Raw genomic sequence first — 12,906 nt, forward strand, 5'->3', positions numbered from 1 at the left:
TTTAAATTATGAGTCAATTTTCGAATTATTCAAATTTTTCAAATTATTCAAAAATTTATGAAAACCTCAAAAAACTTTAAATAATTCGAATTTGAAATTAGATATTAATATTTGAATCAACATGAATAACTCGTAAGTTCGAATTATCCATACATCCCAAACTATTTAATAACTTTCAAAAATTTTAATTTGTTTATTTGATCATTTTTTTTTAAATTCAGTTTTATCATACTGGGAAAGAGATTATAAGACTACCATATGATGAATTTATCAAAAAATATCCATCAACAAATCGGAGAAAACTTCTCAACTATTTTAAAGCTTATGATAATGAAATGCCGAATCTTTCTAATCCCTTGTAATTGATCACTTACCGGACTTTGTCGAGTTGATGAAAAAAACTCCAAAACGTGTCCAAGCAAATTACGGTGTATGGAAAATAATTCAAGAAACGATTCCCTATTTAACAGATGAATATCGTGAGCTGAAACGCGAATATTGTTCAACGCAAAAGTGCAAAATTGAAATACGCGCGGATTTTTGTTTGGGGGTTATTAAACGATATTTACCCCTCGCTCTTGATGTATTGTACTCTAAAAATTTTGACGATGACTCGATACAATTATTACAGAGATGACATTAAATATAAAAGAACAATTTGTGAATTTAATAAATGAATCAACTTGGATAAACAAAAAAATTAAAAATCAGGGAATAGAACTACTAGAAAACATAACGATTATAATTGGTTATGACGGAAAATATAATCATGAAATTGTCAAATATTACGAAAGTTTAGAAATTGACACAAGTAATTATCTTCAGACATTATTAAATTTAGAATTATTCCACCGAGGATCAGATACCGTTCTAGATTTGAACGCAACGATTGCACGGGCTCATCCTACAAGTTCTCATTATCACAATCATCAAGGATTACTCTGTAATTATATTTGTAATTTATTGATAGTTTTAAACCCTAGCTGTCACAAAGGTTCAATAAGACTCCAGCGTCTTCGATCAGCTATTTATTTTTATCATAAATTTTAATTTTTAATTAAGAAATGACTTTTTTCATTAAAACAAAGAAATAACTTTCTTAATATTTATTATTTTTAACAAAATCTTGCGGCAAATTATTTAAGAAAAAACGTATTCTGACGTAGAAGCGATAAAGAATTTAAAACTTCAAAAAAATACATGCAGTTTTATAAGACGAGTTTAATTTTCTTTACAAATAATTTTAAAGCTTACAATAAAAAAAGTGTGATTATTTTTTTGAAAATTTGTCTTGTGTTGCTTTATTAAACGAAATAGCAATTGAAATATTTTGAGTTGAAAATTACCTAAGGTCTTTTGGATCACATGTGATCGTCAAGGGTTAGTAATTATTAATTTATCATTAAGTAATGAATGTTTATTTTAAAGCCGTACTAATGAGTATGCTTGGAAAATTCCATTTCAGTGTTAATTATCCAATGTATGCAAACTATGGTCAGATTGGTAAAGCAATCGCAGATAAAATCGCTGAAACTATTGCTGTCATGGTAGAGAAAATAACTGGAGATATTAATTTGAATGAAATATATTATGAAAAAACTCTTTGGTTTCGCCAACAAATAGAGAATTATATTTCTAACGACGCTAAAAACTCGGTAAAATATTTATTTACAAATGAAATAAATATATAAGTAATGTTTTAATAATATATTAAAATTTAATCATTTTTAGTTGAGCAACTGGTTCCGCCCTTCTAAAGAAATTAGTGAACACATTGCTTATATAAAGCAACATATCGAGCCTATCAACCCGAGTCGAAATTTTTAAACTCAAATTGAACCTTGTAGACCCTGATTTCTTTGATCTAGGCATTTGTCGCTTCGATTAAAAAACCTTTCTCAACCTAACTCGCCTAAAGTCAGGATGAAGAAGAGTGAACTGGAATTTACTTCGAATTTTAAGTTTCCTTTTCGGCTTAGTATGCCCTTATATGGGAGAAAAGCCCATTCTTTTGCAGACTCAACTATAATCACATTTATGTAATTTACATGAACCATTTTTTTTAAATAAAAATTTAAATGACTTTCATTTCCCATTTTTAAAAAAATGAATAATTAAATTTAATTTCTTTATTAATTTTTTTTTTTTAATAATAATAATTGTAGTTTTTTAGCTCTCGCTAATAAAAAAATTTCCTTGAAAATAAAGAATAAATTTTCTTTGTAAAGTAAATGGAAAATATTATACGAATAATTTTAAGTAGTTTATTTGTTCTAAATGTTATCATATCTTACTGTAAAATAATGAAGCGACTATTATCAAAGCAATATTTCAAGTAAAAATTTAAAAAATTTATTTTCTTCTCTATGACAGCAAATGTAACAATTAAATTGTCAAAATAAGTTACAATTTATTACCCTTGTTAACCTTCAAACTTATCAAGCCAATTTTTGCAATATTGTAAATATATAATACTATAGATGTTACCCGCTCGCTTGGTTCGGCATTGTGTAATGCCTTACGAAAAATAATAAATTTATTGGTCACCTATGTTAAATTCAGCTCAAATGCTAAACTTTGTATTTTTTTTTTTTTCATTATATTCAATTTCATTTTCTTGTAAAAATTTAGCAGGAAACCAAATTTTACTTTCAAACAAAGTCAGACTGATAAGACATAATGTTGTTTTGAGTATGCTTTTAAAATAAGCCAAGGGTGTTAGTAACTCATTTTAAAATAAATAAAATAATGGAGTAATCTTATAAAACCTTTCCTTTTTTTTCTTTAAGTGCACTTTTGCAGATAGCATTTCGGTATAATAATAATTCTTAAATAAAATCAAATAGTTCTTAAAGAATATTAATAATTAATAATAATAATTATTATTATCATTATTTCAATAACTGTTTAGTAGTTGAAAGTAATCGATCCGATAACAATAAGCTAGTGTAATAGTTATGACCTTGTTAACCATTTGTCACTATGATGACTACAAAATAAATTTAAGTCGCTGCCTACTGCGCAACGGCAATGATGATTAAGTGAGTTATCTACGTGACCAGTGTTTCAGCTATAAAAAGTCTGATATTTTCTGGTCAGGACACAGAAGCTTCTAGAGTCTTAACGAAACAATATTGGTAAGTTATAATTAATTTTTCTAATCATTTTAAATTATTTGTATCAGTCACGTCTGATCAGATCTAATTATGTATAGACCTATACATGTCTGATTATTTATGCCCTGATTAAAAGAAATAATTCAAATTGATTCAAAACAATTTAAAAAAAAATTTTTTAATCGTTTTAAATACTTTCGAATCGACTTAATCGACATTGTTTTTTAAGTGTGAATGAAAATGAATCGTTTTGAATCGACATTTTTCAAATATTTCCAAATACTTTTGAATCGACAAAAAATAGTTGAATTTCTGGTTCGTCGAGGCGATTTAAAAAGATTCAATCCGATTTAATTTTTTTAATTGTTTTAAATACATTTTAATCGACGAATAGTAAACTAATTTCTGATTCGTAGGCAGATTCAAAACAATTCATAACGATTTGATATTTCTAATAGTTTCAAATACTTTTGAATCGACATATAATAGTTGAATTTCTGATTTATCAGGAGATTTAGAACAATTAAAAACGATTCAGTATTTCGAATTGTTTTGAATACTTTTGAATCGACAAATAATATTGAATTCCGTTTTGTATGGAGATTCGAAATGATTAAAAACGACTCGTTTTTTTTTTAATTGTTTTAAATACTTTTGAATCGACTAATATTAGTTGAATTTCTTATCCATGAGTAGATTCAGAACAACTAAAAACGATTCAGTATTTCGAATTGTTTTGAATACTGTCGAATCGACAAATAATATTGAATTTCCGTTTTGTGTGGATATTCGAAATGATTAGAAACGACTTTTTTTTTTTAAATTGTTTTGAATACTATTGAATCGACATATAATAGTTGAATTTCTGATTCATAAGGAGATTTAAAACAATTGAAAACGATTCAATTTTTTAATTTGTTACGAATACTTTTAAAATTATACTTTTTAACGATTTGCAAAATCAAAATTTTTTGCCTTCAAGTCAACATATATTTTGATACTTAGTAGAAAAATTTTTATTTGTTTCAAGAATAAAGATGTGATAGTTGTTTGTGGTAATATTACATTTTCTTGTTTAAAGAAATTAAAATTTCTCGGAACTAGCACTATTCGCCCCATGAAAAAAATTCATTAAATAAATATAATAAATATATCTTACAAATGTATAAAAAGTATATTATTAATAGCTAGCTTTTCGCCGATTTTGGTATATATTTCATATATTTTACGTGTAATTTAAATATACTCATGCAAAAATTAAAGGGACAGAAAAATTATAGATTTTCTTAAGTGATTTTTGCAAAGCTGTAACATTGTGAAAAAAACTCTTATCGAGATTTGAAAAAAAGCATTTAAAAGCCTGAAATCTCTAGCTTCAATATATTTTTATCAAAATTTATTTAAAGCTACGACTATCGCGCAAACATGAGAAATGCCGCGAGACAAAAATCTTCCATTTTTTTTTTTCCTTTAAAGAGTTTACAGGCCGTGAATTTTTTTTTAGCTAAACCGATTGAAATTTGAGATTTCAAGCTTTTAGATGCTTTTTCAAAATCTTGATACGATTTATTTTCACACAGTTACAGCCTTGCAATTATTACTAAAAAAAAATTCTAGAAATTTTTTTTTCCTTTAATTTTTTGCATGAGTGAATATGAAAAATATATCTTAGAATAGAAAAAATATATGCATGAAAATATAATTAAAATATGTCAAATATGTGTTAAAAATTATAAAAAAAATATCGATATGATGATATAAAAAAAATATATTGCCATAAAATTTCAAATATACAAAAAATATAATTATGGAATTCTTAAGATTAATTTTCAATTTACTCAACAACATAGGAAAAAAAATTATATCTTTTTCATATAATTTTTTTTGTATTATTTATATAATTTTTTTTTCTATGTCGTTGATCAAATTAAAACTATGTTTTTAATATTTTTATAAGTATATTTTTTATGCCGGAAAAAAATTATTTCTTGGCGCAAAAATTTCTTTCTCGACTCCAAAAATATTTTCTTGCTCCAAGATGATTTTTGCTTTTAATTTATGATGCAAAAAAATTTTTTAGGCTAAGTAAGTTTTTTTGGAGAGAATAAAAATTTTTTCGCATCAACAAATCTTTTTTTTGTGTACATTTGAATTATATTATTAATATATTTTTATATCGTTATGGCGATATATTTTTTTATAATTTCAAATATATTTTAATTACAAGAAAAAATCTAAAATATATACGATAATCGAATAAAAGAGCGATTAAACATATATTTTTTATATTTTAACATACATATTGTACATCAATTTTTTTCATGGGGGCGTTGAACGTATAAAATTTCGTATGCTTCAACTAAAAAAAAAGTTATTTAAACCAAAAGAAAAACTTTTTGAGAGAAAAGATTCATATAGAGGAGAGAAGAGTCACCGGTGCTAGGCAGCAGCAGTGGGAGTAGTTCAGTACTTGACACGAGATCGCGCCTACGAATCGTAGTGTCCCTGGTAAGAAACTTATTTTAGAACTTTTATATTCCAAACTTAGAAGCGATTCTGACACGAGTACTCCTCTGTCATTTGACAGAGTGATGTGCCGTTTTTGAAAGTAATATAGTATATCCTATATTACTTTATGACAAATTGTAATTATTATTTGTCAGATTCAATACATTCGATTTTTCGAATCGTTCTAAATCATTTTGAATCGACCAATAATGTTCAGAATTTTTCGATTCAAAAGATTCAAAACGATTAGATTTTTCTAACCGTATTACCCTTAAATGAATCAGAAATTCAACGATTATTTGTCGATTCAAAAGTATTGAAGACTATTTAAACCATCAAATCGTTGTGAATTATTTTGAATTTACTTGCGAATAAGAAATTCATTTCCTATAGTTGTCGATTAAAATGTATACAAAACAATTTAAAAAATTATATCGGATTGAATCTTTTTAAATCGTCTTAACAAACCAGAAATTCGACGATTATTTGTTGATTCAAAAGCATTTGGAAATATTTGAAAAATTAGATTGTTTTTAATCTTTTTTGGGTACGTCGATTCAAAACGATTCATTTTCATTTGCTGTTTAAAAACTATGTAGATTAAATCGATTCAAAAGTATTCAAAACGATTAAAAAAAATTTTTTTTAATCGGTTAGGATCGATTCGAATTGTTTTTTTTTTTTTAATTCGCAAATCTTTTCAAATCTCCCCGCGATGCAAAAATTCAATTATTATTTGTCGATTCGAAAAGACTCAATACAAGATTTTTCGAATCATTTTGAATCTTTTTGAGTCGACAAATAATAATTTTATTTCTGCATCGCAGGAAGATTCAAAACGATTCAATACAATTAAATTTTTCGAATGTTTTTTAATGCAATCTAATTGTTGATGTAGATTCGATGAAGATTTAAAAGTATTCGATTTTTTATTTCCGAATCGTTTTGAATGCTTTTTAATTGATGGTTAAAATTTCCATTTTCCGAATCGATTTAAATTGTTTCTTTTAATCAGGGTGGGTTTATATCAGTTAGATCTGATCAGTTCTAGTCATGTATTAACTCATGTATAATTATATATAAGCCTATGTATGCTCATACATAGGCAGATATAATTCAGGTCTAATCAGATCTAATTACTTATATACCTATATATATAGCTTGATACATAGTTCGAGACATAATGCATTAGTCAGACATGATCAGATCAAATTATACATAATGTCATGCATAAGTATATATGGAGGTAGATATAATTATGTATGATTATATATAATTACATATTTATATAATTATATAATTATATATGATCATACATAATTATATATAATTGGGCAAAATAATTTTTCCCCAGGTTGTTACAGATAAAATACTAAAATGTCAAAAACATTTTTATTGCTATCAATTCTATTACTTGTCACAGTCTCAAAAGTTATTTCTTATGGATGTGAAGGGTCATGGGTAAGTTTTTATTAAACGATTAGTAAAACAAAAAAATTTATAAAAGTTATTTTCAACAATTTCGAAAGATATATTTTTTTTCATTGAGAATTGATTGCTATCTAAAAAAAAGGCTCTAAAAACGCAATCTGAAACGGTTTGAAGACAGAAACTTTGAAAATCATACCAAAAAATTGCCAGAAATTATGGTTTTGTTAATCTCAAGTTTTAAAACACCATAATTCCTTAAACCCGAAATTCTACGCATTGTTGTTATAGCTATACAACTAGTTTTTTATTTATTGCTTTTTTTTTTGAATATTTAAATACCAATCAAAATATTTGACACATCTTCCCAGACAGGAAAGTACGACGGGCCCAGGCTTGGCTCAGGCTTGGTTCAACTATGTTGAACTCTGGGCCAAGCTTGTAAGCCAGCCTTGTTCCAGCCTTGGTAGAAGTCTGGAATGATAACTGGGTGCCAAGCCTGGTTGCCAGCCCTGACCCATGCTTGCTTGCCAGACCTGGCCCAACCTTGGTTGTCAGACCTGACCCATGCTTGGTTGCCAGACTTGGCCCATGCATCGAAAAAACACATAAATTCAATTAGAAAAAAAATTTATTATTATTAAAGTACTAGAGTTTGTGATCATTAACGTTTAAACTATTTAAGTGAAGTCAATAACGTGAAAAAAACTCGGTGAAAATTCTGCTGAGCTCTGGGCGCGAACTGCCGTCCTTCTGATTGCTGGGTTTGAACGCTGGCTACTGGACGAACCTACTAACGTTCAATTGAAACTTTTATATGTTCTACTTGTTCATTTTACTACAACCACTCGGGTTTATGAAATATAAAGAGCAATTTAATTTATATTTTCGATTAAGAAAGAAAAAAATAATTTCGTATTATTTATATTATAATTACATAATTTTTTAAAATAAAATTTATTAAATTTAATTGATTATTTATCAAGAACCCAGCTTAATTATCTTACTCTACCACCATAATTCCCAAGTTAGAGTGACTCTCGGCTTGGCCAAGGCTAGGTTATCTAGTGTTGGCCGATGTTAGGGTAACCATCCAACGGCCGAGGCTAGGTTATTCAATCTTGGCCCATGTTAGGGTGACTCTAGGGTTGGCCAAAGCTAGGGTATTCAGCCTTGGCCCAAGCCTGGGTAATCATTGGAATGGCCAATACTAATTAACCAGTTATGGCCCAGGCATGGGACAGTATAGGTTTGCCAAGACGGGCTTCCCAATAATGTCCCAGGCATGGCCCCGTCGTTCAACTCGGGGGCTTCCTGTATGGGTAGAAGTTATTCATAGCTGGGTCCTAGCTAGGGTCTACCGTGGAAACCCAGAGCTCGGTGAACTAGTTCTGGTTCAAGCTTGGGCCAATATTGAAGAGCTAGAGCAGGGTTACCCATGACTGGGTCTCGTTTGGGGCCAACAGCGGAAAGCCAGCGCTAGGTTGCCCACGACTGGGCCTTAGCTAGGGCCGACACTAGGAAGCCAGAGCTGGGCTTACTAGTTCTGGTTTAATCTCGGGCCAAGGATGGAAAGCCAGCGCTAGGTTGCCCACGACTGGACCTAAGCTAGGGCCGACATTGGGAAGCCAGAGCTAGGTTGCCCAGTCCTGGGCCTTAGCTAGGGCCGACACTGGGGAGCCAGAGCTGGGCTTACTAGTTCTGGTTTAATCTCGGGCCAAGGATGGAAAGCCAGCGCTAGGTTGCCCACGACTGGACCTAAGCTAGGGCCAACATTGGGAAGCCAGAGCTAGGTTGCCCAGTCCTGGGCCTTAGCTAGGGCTGACACTGGGGAGCCAGAGCTGAGTCCTGGTCCGTGCTTAGCCCCGTTGTCAGAGCTTGTAAGTTCCTACATGGGTTTATTCAAAATTTTTTTAGTTTTGTTAACTCTTTGTCGGTCGCGTAATGAGCGTGGCGCCGTCTTTTTTACATTTCATTTTTTTTCTCGAACTTGCTTGAATTAGTAGCTTTGAAAAAAATTTAATTCCTTCTTTGAACTATTTTGAAAATTTTAACGCTATTTGAGGTAAGTGTGGGTATTACTGCGGTTTTTTTTGTAGGTCTTACTTCAAAAGCAATTAACTGAATTTTATTCCAAGATATCGATAATTTTTTTTTTTTTTACCCAAGTTGTACTTATTATTAACTTAAAAAAAATCAACAATGAGATAAAATAATATTTTCTTTAGATAATAAGCATTTTAAAGACACACGTAAAAAAATATGTAGTTCAGTTTACTACAAATGGAGTTCCATCTAATACACTGACTAGTAATATATAGAATAACTACAAGTTTAGTAACAGTTACTAGTATACTGTGGTACACAACCTGTAGTACCATTTACTACAGTGAGTAGTAATAAGAACTTGCATTAAATAACCAGTGTGGTTCTTTTTACTCCACAACATAGTTTAATATATTTTATTCCTAATGTATTAATTAAATATCTGTTAGTTATCGATCATTAGTTTTTATGATATTGAAAAAGTTATAAAAATATAAGAATATATCGTACATTCTTCGGACTTACAGTTTATCAAATTAAAATGATATAAAAATGAATTTATTAATGAATAACTTAAAATAATAAGGACTCAAATTTTAAAAGCCAACTTTTTATCAATACCTGATAAGGATAATTTTAAAAATATATTTATAATCTATGAATTCTCGTATAAGCATAAACTTTAAATAATTAAGTATTAATTTTTATTAATAGAAAATATACAAAACATCGTTTTAAAAGTTATAATTCCCATAAATAGCAAATATTCAATAAGCAATGATTTTAAAAATTGCGTTTATTTATAACGAATGTATCACTCATCTTTAATTATATATATTATTATTTATAATATTTTATATTATTTTATAATATTATTTATAATATCAAATGCACTGACACAAGTCGAGGTTTACCCACAGAATGGTGTAAAAAAGTTGTAGGTGGAGCTGTTATTTTCGTCTTTCGGTCATTTTACCACACATTGGAGTAGATTGTACAAGTAATGTGGTATTGTATACTCCAAAAGTGGTTACAGATATCAATTTATATAGAATTGTGTAGTTCTAAAAAACCTCAAAATAAGTATTTTATAGTACATTGAGTAGTTGTGGAGCCTACAAAGATTTACCACATTGCAGTAGTAAGCAGAACTCCTATAGTAGAGAAATATCATGCACTCTATGACCTATGTTACTATAATTGTCAATGCGGCGACCACAAAGTGTAGTTCAATTTTTACTAGTTGGGTGTGGTAAATTCAACTCCAGCATATTTTACGTTCATGCCTATATGCATGTATTACTACGGGGCCTAAAGTGGCTTACCCTTATTACTGCGTGTCAATTACTGCGAATGTCCCAATTACTGCGTACCTGTTACTGCGGCTCAGTCAATTACGAAAAACTTCGAGATTAGACAAAAAATGAAATAAAACAAGTCTGAAAGATAATTATTAGCTAAATAAAATTTATCAATATAATGATAGATTTATATTAATTTATAAAAATAAATATGACAAGTAAACACCGCACAGTACAGCCTACTGATGACGGCTTCGGACTCATATGAAAACTCCAATTTCATCACCATTGAAAATTTTTGTATAATCGATTTTTGTAGTCTTCATCAGTAGAAAATTCAATGAAGTAGTTAATAATACTAGTCAACCATCCCGAGAAAAATTTATATATATATATATATATATATATATATATATAATTTTATATATATAAATTTATATATATATATATATATATAATCATATAAAATTATATATAATTATATATAACTCGATTATATATAATCATATATGAAAAATGACGAAATATAATCATATATAATTGTATACAATTATATATAACTATATATAATTATATTTGGCCATTTTTCATATATGATTATATATAATCGAGTTATATATAATTAAAAAATATTTTTGAAAGAAAAAAAAAAAAAAAAAAATTAAAGACCGAATTTTTAATTTCGGTTATTACCGCGTGAACGCATTACAAATTCAGAAACAAGAATTGATAGCAGTAAATAATGAAAAAATCCTGGACGTCTGCTGGGTTCAAACACGGCTCCTCTTGGCTGGTACTCCTGAACGGTGATTACTGGTCCACATCACGAGAGTTCAAGTCATGTGCTTAATTGATGTATTTAGAGTGAAATGTCGGTAAAAACAGAGTTCATAAGTTTTCGTGATGGATTTTTAAAAAATTTAAAAAAACTCCATGAACTTATATGAAATTTCAAAAAAACAATATTTGTTGGCCACGATGATAATTACATAAAATTTTATTAAGTTTCTTCAAATTTTTTAATTTTCTGTTGTGATGTGAAATTTAAAAAAGCTTATATAAAATTTCGGGAAAAATTGAATAATTTCACAATATTATATGAAATTCAACCGATTGAAAAACTGGTTACTTTCAATTTTTGAATACCATGAAAAAAACAAATTCTTTTTTTTTTTTTTTTGAAACATCCTAATGATTGTATACAATTATACATGGGTATATGTATAAGATTATATATAATTATATATAAAAAAATTTTCTCGGTACAGTATTATATATAATCATATATTATTATATATGGAGCTATATATAGCACTCTCCGTTTTTAAATATTGCATTATATATAATCATATATAATTATATATGGAGCTACATATGACACTCTCCGATTAAATATTGCATTATATATGATCATATATAGTTATATATAATTTTGTATGATAATATATAAACATTTTTTCTCGGGATCCTCGTATCTGATCCTTGTTAACTTAGCCCGGGTAACAGATAAATTTTCAGAAATTCTTTCTGAAACATTTCAATGACGTTTTAACAAACTTTCAAGCCAAAACCTTCCTGGTTTATTATTAGGGGTACACTCTAGTACTTTATTTAAAAATTTATAATAATTAATTATCAAAATCATTCTTCAAACTAAAATTTTATTCTAATATTCGAAACTTCAAAAAATAACTATAAAAAAAAAATATGGTTTTTCATTTCGGTTATTAATTTATATTGATTGATTTAATCTCACTCCAATGAAAAGTAAGCCGGTGTAGAGGCTAATTGATGAAAACTTTCAAATTGATAAAGTAATACCTTTCTTTGTTTTAGTGTCATCCATCCCAAAGTTATAACTGCTGCCAATGGCATACTTGTACGCATTATTTCACGCAGGGTACATGCTATCACTAATAAAAAATAAATGATTTCTGCAATTATTTAGTGATGAAAATGTACATTTATCCTGAATAAAAAAAAAATATTAAACTATCTCATTTTTTATATATTTTAAGCATAGTCCTTCGACTGGAGAACCCGTATACACATTTCGTTATTTAACAGACAAATATACTGGATATTTATTATGGTCTAACATTTATATTATTAATCGAAAACATCATTTAATTAATTGTAAATTTGAGAACTTCTTGGGTTTTTTTCCTAAATCACTCTAGAACAAATTTTTCGTCTTTTTAAATTTGACATTTAAAAATTTGCGCTCTACCAAATTCACTATTACGCTGCTCTCAAGCGGAGGAGTTGGGCAAAACAGAACGCCATTGAATGATAAGGACAGAGCTTGATGTGGCCATACTACAATACTGGCCAATAATTCTTGAGGGGTAGCATAGAATCGGTAAAAAAAAAATGTCTCAAAATAAAAATGTATATGAATACTTTCATACAAATGTAAAAATATAAAAATAAGAAGTTGTAAAAAAAAATTCAATAATTAAAAATATATATATTTTAATTAAATGTAAAATTATAAATATGTATTG

The 12,906-nt window shown here is 28.3% G+C and overlaps 1 long non-coding RNA gene across 3 annotated transcripts; it reads left to right on the forward strand.

Annotated features, from left to right (window-relative positions):
• Positions 1-3,034: 3,034 nt before the first annotated feature.
• On the forward strand, positions 3,035-12,394 carry LOC128667642 (uncharacterized). 3 transcript variants are annotated; one of them, XR_008403586.1, is made up of 4 exons: positions 3,123-3,137; positions 6,785-6,870; positions 6,979-7,085; positions 12,236-12,394. It is a non-coding gene; the product is annotated as an uncharacterized LOC128667642 (long non-coding RNA). The 3 variants fall into 3 exon arrangements; XR_008403585.1 differs by lacking the exon at positions 6,785-6,870 and having other exon boundaries at positions 3,035-3,137; XR_008403587.1 differs by lacking the exons at positions 3,123-3,137; positions 6,785-6,870 and adding an exon at positions 5,603-5,624.
• Positions 12,395-12,906: the final 512 nt, after the last annotated feature.

This window comes from Microplitis demolitor, chromosome 4, assembly GCF_026212275.2.
Source record: "Microplitis demolitor isolate Queensland-Clemson2020A chromosome 4, iyMicDemo2.1a, whole genome shotgun sequence".
NCBI classification, from domain to species: Eukaryota; Metazoa; Arthropoda; class Insecta; order Hymenoptera; family Braconidae; genus Microplitis; species Microplitis demolitor.